Source organism: Lactuca virosa, chromosome 5 (genome assembly GCF_052849685.1).
Source record: "Lactuca virosa cultivar CGN04683 chromosome 5, Lactuca_virosa_CGN04683_v6, whole genome shotgun sequence".
Lineage (NCBI taxonomy): Eukaryota > Viridiplantae > Streptophyta > Magnoliopsida > Asterales > Asteraceae > Lactuca > Lactuca virosa.
The window spans coordinates 348,286,702-348,294,431 of NC_136430.1; the positions used below are offsets into that span (position 1 = coordinate 348,286,702).

Consider the following 7,730-nt stretch of genomic DNA (forward strand, 5'->3'; position numbering starts at 1 on the left):
TTTTAATGTTAAAATATTAACCATCCACTCACTTCAGGAGTCTGCAGGAATCATCAAACCTATGGGAGCATGCTAATATTTTTGGTTTTTTTTCTCAATATACTCTGCAACAGGTAACAGGTCTTCTTTTTTACACTCAACAATAATTCTTTTTTTCCCCATTTAGTCCGGTATGATTAAACTGACCTTATAGTTGGTAAAGAAATTAAACCGACATAAAAAATTAAAAAGTTACCAAAGGTTTTTTGTTGTTTTCTAGACTGAATAAACTATTATAGTCAGACAAAATCACCATTTTACCCTTACATTCAAAAACCCAAATTCCATAATATTCATCAATTTTAATATGAGGAGTTGACATGGAAATTACGTTACTGTTTTTGTAATAGAAATAAATAAAAGTACATTTCTTTATCCTATGTCTGCAAGCATGTATTAAAATTAACGAATGCCCAATTGTGTGTTGAAATCAGGTAACTGTTAAAGGAGACAATTGCTTTCTGAAATGAACCCCGAAGATCAATTGTAATTTCAAGGGACTATCCTACCCCTGGTATGCTAAATTGGTAATTATCTTTAATAAATTAGGATTTTTTCAATCATGTCAATTACTTTCTTCATGCAATTCTATCAAAGTTATATAGGATTAGCAAAATGTGTTGCAGGGATTGGATTCTAACAGTAATCATTTTTGTTGATAAGTTTTTGTAAGTATTTAGTTTTGCAAAATGGCAAAAAGGTAAATTTGCAATGTATATCATAGTCCTATTTATTACATTTAGTCCAATAATGAGCTAAGTACAAGATATAAAAATATAATTCTCTAATCTTTTCCAGTACATGGACCAATTTTGTAATGTTTTTCTACAGAAGGACCAATTATGTAAACATTTTCTGCAGCAAAGACCATTTTGTAATGTTTTTATGCCACAGAGAGAAATTCAGTAATGTTTCTCTACCACAGTTGTCATTTTTGTGGTATTTTTGTGTACATGGACTGTTTCTGTAATATTTTTATGTAAACAGACCATTTTTGTAATATTTTTCTACAAACGGACCATTTTGGTAATGTTTTTTTATCATAGGAACCAACTCTGTAATCTTTTTATCAAAAGTGACCATTATAAAAAATAATTCTTCCACAAGGACCAATTAAGTAATCAATTTCTGCTTACATTTCCACCATCCGATTGATGGCAAATTACACAGAATAGCAACATACTTTAATTTGGATACCAATTTATGCAACGTACTTCCTTATTTGTCTCAGAAAACAAACACACTCTGTTGCGCGGGTAACCCCTCTAGTTTCCATTATAAAATACAAAAAAGTAAAAAAGAAATGTTGAAAATTGCTCCAAAATGTGTCTTAACTCAATTTCTCAATTCGATGCATATATACATATGTATTCGTTTCTTTTATTTTTTATTGTGAAACCATCCATTTTGATCAAATTCATCAAAACAAAAATTACCCCGTGCATATATTACCCTCTTTAGCCCAAAAACAAAAGCAAAAACCTAAAAAAGAATGCAGCCCGTCGGTTTTTTGAACGGGTTCTTACAAACCAGTTTATAGTGAACCGGTTTGCATAGGTTCGGATTATTTTGGTGGTGAACCGGTTTAGGGGTGAACAGGTTTTTGACTTTGTTGACTGGAACCGAACCGGTTCGGAAAAAAATACGGTTTGTGCACCTCTAGTTTCAGGTAGATTCCGTTTCCTGTATATTACTAATATTAGGCTTTATATTCTTGAAGTCTTCCGACGGTGATTCTAAAATTGTAGAGAAAAGGTTTTATTTAATTTGTATCATCGATCTTGTATATTTAACTATATCTTTGTGTTAGGCGTTTCATTTTGTTATTTTAAAAGGAATACTAGACACAACAAATGAAGCAAAGGAAAACCAACAACTGCTTCCAAATGCAGTAACATAAGAATTGAACAGACACCAGACCGACCATGTTCATGCGGTTCTTGGTATTGCAACCCCAGGACTAATATTATATCATTCACAAGACAAAAGTCTTCTAATCAAACTTCCATGAAATGTAGCAAGCTCGGTTGACTATAATTAATTACTCAAATTATCTCAAGTTTCCTATAATTTCTACTTCATTTCCACTTCTTTGACAAAGTCTCTTTTTTTTTAATACAAATGAAGTTTATTAATTGTATGTATATCATGAATGTTTAAGCAACCTAATGCTATAAAAAGGGATAACAAGCCAACACTTTATTCTCATCAACTAGAACAATATGAAAACATATGCGATTGTTCTCATAGTCTGTGCTTCAGTTGCTACAGCAGTAATTCTCTTGTGTTGTCTCTGTAAGATTAATGGTAGAAAAAAGAAAACCAAAGTTCCACCACCAATCCGGGCAGCTCGTGACCTTGAAGTTGGTAAAACCACCACCACCACTTCCGCTACAAAAAAAGCAGGAGTGGTTATTCTCGCTGGAGCTGCAGCTTCTTTAGCTACAGCCGCTGTAATTGTTAGTGATAGTGGTGGCGGAGGTTGTGGTGGTGGTGGGGATGGTGGAGATGGTGGTGGGGACGGTGGAGATGGTGGAGGATGTGGTGGTGGTGGGTGCGGTGGTGGTGGTTGTGGAGGGGGTTGTGGAGGTTAATCAGAAAGAACCTACTCTTAATCGGTAAATTGTACAAATAGTTCGTAATTCCAATGTCTTTATTTCCCTCTTAATAGCAATAGATGAAACCCCAAGTCGCCATTTTGTCTTTCACTCTCATCTCTATGTATATATGAATGAACCGAAGGGTGCAGAATGGTTCTGACATACATGTGTGAATTGTGTTTTAATTTTCTTTCTTTCTTGTGCAATATATATAATCCAGTGTTGTAAATGTAAATATAACAACGATATCCATGACATGAAATAAAAGAAACAACATTTGCACTTTACTATGATTTTTCTTTCGAGAGTGACCAAATTAAGTGTACTTTGTTAATCTCTTTGATTTAAAGAGAGTAAACAAGTGAACATCGTCCGTTTTACTGTGATCACATATGTATGTAGTAAGGCCATTGGGAATGGGTAGGGGTGTAAGTGAGACAAGCCACAACTCGTGAGAAACTCGAGTCCGACTCGGAAAATACTCGAAATCGACTCGACCTTAATCGAGCCGAGCTCGAGCTCGAGCTCGAGCTACTCGAGTACCTTATCGAGCCGAGCTCGAGTACTAAAATACTCAGCTTGTAAGACTCGCGAGCTTAGTCGAGCTTAGTGTAATTTACATATATGTCATTTGTTTATAATTGTTCATTTATAACATATATGTCATTTCTTTATAATTATTCATTTATGACATATATGGTTGATGTTATATTGATATTAGGTTATTAATAGTGGTTTTTTTGGTAGTTTGGACATTTGCATGTGGAATGTTTAATATTTCTTACTCAATTTAGTGATTTTGATTTTTTTTTTTTAAATATTAGTCGAGTCGAGCCGAGCCGAGCTCAAGACTGTCGAGTATTTCACGAGCCCAAGCCCGAGCTTAAAATCAAGGCTCGAGTCGAGTTCGAGCCGAGTTTCGAGCTCGAGTATTTTAGTCGAGCCGAGCTTCGAGCTTGGTAGTATTCGGCTCGACTCGGCTCGTTTACACCCCTACGGAATGGGGATTCCATGGGGAGTTTAATGAGAAAAAGGTGTTGACATTGGTAGTTGAATAGATATAATATGCATTGTGGGAAGGGTTGAATGAATGTGGGTTTAATCCCCATTCAACGATGGTATGGAATTTTTTTTTCTCAATTTACTATAAAAAAAAAATTTCTTTCTTTCTTCTTTTTCTCAATTTATTATAAAAACTTATTTTTTCTTTATTTTTTTTTTGTTTTTCTTTCTGTATTTATATAGAAAGTAACATTTAATTTTTTTTTTGCAATAAACAATATATATATATATATATATATATATATATATATATATATATATATATATATATATATATATATATATATGTGGCAATGATCAAATGAGAACACTTAAAAGGTTGAGAACGCGAGAACAATTCTTGACCAATCAATATATAAGGGCATATTAGTAATTATATATTTTAAATAAATTAAAATAAAATAAAATTCAATCAAATTCCCTTAAATTTAGGATCAGTTACCAAAAAAGAAATAAATATTCGATTTTTTATTTTTCTTATTAATGAAATATAAAAAACATTTTTATCAAAATTTATTTTAAAACTGAAAAAAAAATTATTTTTTTTCTTAAAAAAATCAATTTTTTTCTCCTATTTCACGTTTTTTTAGTGTTCAAAAAAATGAATAGAAATCGAACCCCAAACTAATACATTTGTATTCATAATTAAATGATTTTTTTTCAAAAAATCTGATACTACTCCAATCACAAATGAATACACATCAATTTACAAGTAATTCAATTCCTTTTTTCAATCAACTGAAAATAAAAAGAGTGTAAAAATTATCATTTCTTCATAAAAAGAATACATCTAATCATAAATAAATACACTAATTAACACATGATTACACTGTTATTCACAAATGAATACACTGCTATTAACAAATAAGTACCCTGTTATTTAAAAATGAATATATGAATACCTCTAATCATAAATAAATATATTCATTCACACATGAATGCACTGCTATTCACAAATGAATACACTGCTATTCATAAATAAATACACATTCTAACATAAATGAATTCATCAAAATATAATATAACATACATCTAAAAAAATATAGAACATAATACAATTTTTCATTCTCCTCTAGCTCAAATTCTTCACCTTTCATCTTCTCAAAAAAATCCAAAGGACCTCCATAAAACCCATATGGAAGAACTCTCAAAACCTTCATAGTCAGTTCAAAACTTTCTCTCGCATCTCTCTGATTAGCAATAAAGCATTGGATATTGACAATATTGTTTACCTTTGTCGAGCATTCAAACGTAACAGAAAAATTCAAAGAATTTCCCATGAGGAAGGTTGGCCTACTATCAGATTGCACAAAAAATTCATCCATACTCACAGGTTATTTGCAAGAACAGATTTAACGAAGACATGATCAACTGATAATTAGAATTACAGAAAGGAGATTACAAATTTTGGACAACAATACCCTTGTTGTCCAAATTTTGGACAATAATAATTGGATAGATAGATTTCAATTTAACACATAAAACTTGCAAGTCAGATTGCTTGAGCTAATAAGACATTAAACCATGTGCCTAAATAGATGTTAGTAAAAAAAGGAGTCAAAAGTAAAATTACCTTGTTTTGTCTCTGATTGAAGTGCCTCCCGGCCAAAAAAACGTGTATGTTCTGGGACGGGAGCCCACCTGAGCCAACCTCTAGAATGAAATTGTTGCAATTCATCATAAGCTCTTCTTTTTCATTCCTCTATATGTACCTGTTAAAAAGATGATGAGAAAAATGACATCCAAAGGCTAAGTAGATCCAACAGTTAGGGCTTTAAAGTGAAAGAGATGGAGATCAAAAAGAAATGGAATTTGAGACTGCTTAAAATGGAAGCAATCACGTGAAAAGAAAATAGAAGGCATGGTGTCGTATCGAAGAAACGTAAGATATCAATGAATCGATTATGAATAAATGAAAGATAAAGGAAAGATAAAGGAAGCCCTAATCGTACCCGTCATTATCATCATGACATGTCGATAACCTTCACCCTTCATAACTAGGAAACCACCATCGACATAGCCTCCATCATCAGCCTTTATCTTCACAGCAACATTCAAGCAAAATCGAGACCATACCTTCCAAATTGAAATCGATTCGCTGGTCTAGAATCCCCAATGAAAACTAATGAACTAAAATCGAGTTGTATGAGTGCTCTTTCGCTGATTTTATGGCCTCCTCCGTCTCTATGGTCTTGGTCGGCTTCTGATATGTTTTATGAGATGAGGCGGTGAGATGATGATGTCGATTGAATGTTCTTTGAGATTAGGTCAACAAAATAGAGTAACACAGAGTAATTATAGGAGTTTACCAAATTAGGGTATGCTTATTTACCTTAATAGCCTTTATAATTTTCTTTAATTTAAAATTTAAAATTTAAATGTACTAATAATTAGAAAAATAACAATTAATTATAGCCACACATCTTAAGAATTAGATGGTCCAGATCTGTTCTCGCGTTCTCAACCTTTTAGGTGTTCTCATTTGATCCTACTCCTATATATATATATATATATATATATATATATATATATATATATATATATATATATATACATATATTTATTTATTTATACTTTATTTTATTTTATATTCAATAATTTAATTTATTAAGTTACTTCATATTTTTTATTCTAAACAATAAAAAAATATATAAATCTTAAAACATTTTAAAAAGATAACATCTTATTTATTATAATACAACATAGTGAAATTACATATTAATAAAACATTCCCAAATATGCTCCATTAAATCATGTCGAAGAGCATGATGTACTGCATTATCACGTAGTTCAGAGTTTCTTTGAATTTGATATTGAACTTCTTCGACAGGTCCTCGATTCACACGTTGAGGAGGATCAACATCATCTAACAAATTACTAATTGCATTTCCTTCATTTTCTACGATCATATTATGTAATATAATGCATGTATACATAATATCCTTTATGTTTTTAAATTGCCAAGATCTTGTTGGACCTCGTACAATTGCCCAACGAGATTGAAGAACACAAAATGCTCTCACCACATCCTTTCTTGCAGCCTCTTGCATTTCTTTAAACTTTATCCTTTTTGGGTCAACCGGATGTGGAAAACTTTTTACCATTGTAGCCCATTCAGGATATATACCATCTGCAAGATATCCTTTTGTGTATGTTCTTCCATTAACAGTAAAATTGCATTCAGGAGCCTAACCTTGTAATACATCATTGAATAACGGTGTCTGGTTAAGTACATTAATATCATTGTTAGACCCGGCAACCCCGAAATATACATGTCATATCCAAAGGTCTTGTGATGCAACTGCTTCCAGCATAATTGTTGGACAACCTTGATCACCTCGAGTATATTGACCTTTCCATGTAACGAGGCAATTTTTCCAAGGCCAATGCATGCAATCAATACTTCCAAGCATACCAGGAAACTCGTGCTTTTCTGAATGTTTTCGTACTAAATTTTGGATGTCATTAGCATTAGGTTTTCTCAAATAATGGCTTGAATAAACCTCAATCACACATCGACAAATGTTTTGTAGACATTCGATTGAAGTTGATTCACCAATTCGTATGTATTCATCAAAAAGGTCACCAGTTGTGTCATATGCCAACTGGCGTATGGCAGCAGTGCATTTTTGTAAAGGGGAAAGACCATTGTTTCCTAAAGCATCTTTTCTTTGTTGAAAATAAATAGAATGGTTATAGATACCGTTAACTATTTGAAAAAATAGTTCTCGCCTCATTCGAAATTTTCGTCTAAACGTTTGAGGTGGGAAAACAGGATGCTCATTGAAATAGTCTTTCCAAAGACGTTTATGTCCTTCTTCACGATTTCTATCTATATATATTCGACTTTGTCCAGGACGTAGAACTTTCAACATTTGATTGTTCTGCTTCCAAGCATTTTAGCTCCTTATATAGTTGAAAATGTAGAATTACTTGTGAGATGGTTGATTATTGTTGGTGATTTTAGTGTCACCATGTCATTTTATGTAACTGGAACTAACATGTGAGCTAAGGGGCTTCTTAATTTGT

At 32.3% G+C, this 7,730-nt stretch overlaps 1 pseudogene; it reads right to left on the reverse strand.

Moving 5' to 3' along the window:
- Positions 1–6,412: 6,412 nt before the first annotated feature.
- LOC145113379 (protein ANTAGONIST OF LIKE HETEROCHROMATIN PROTEIN 1-like) lies at positions 6,413–7,453 on the reverse strand (annotated as a pseudogene).
- Positions 7,454–7,730: the final 277 nt, after the last annotated feature.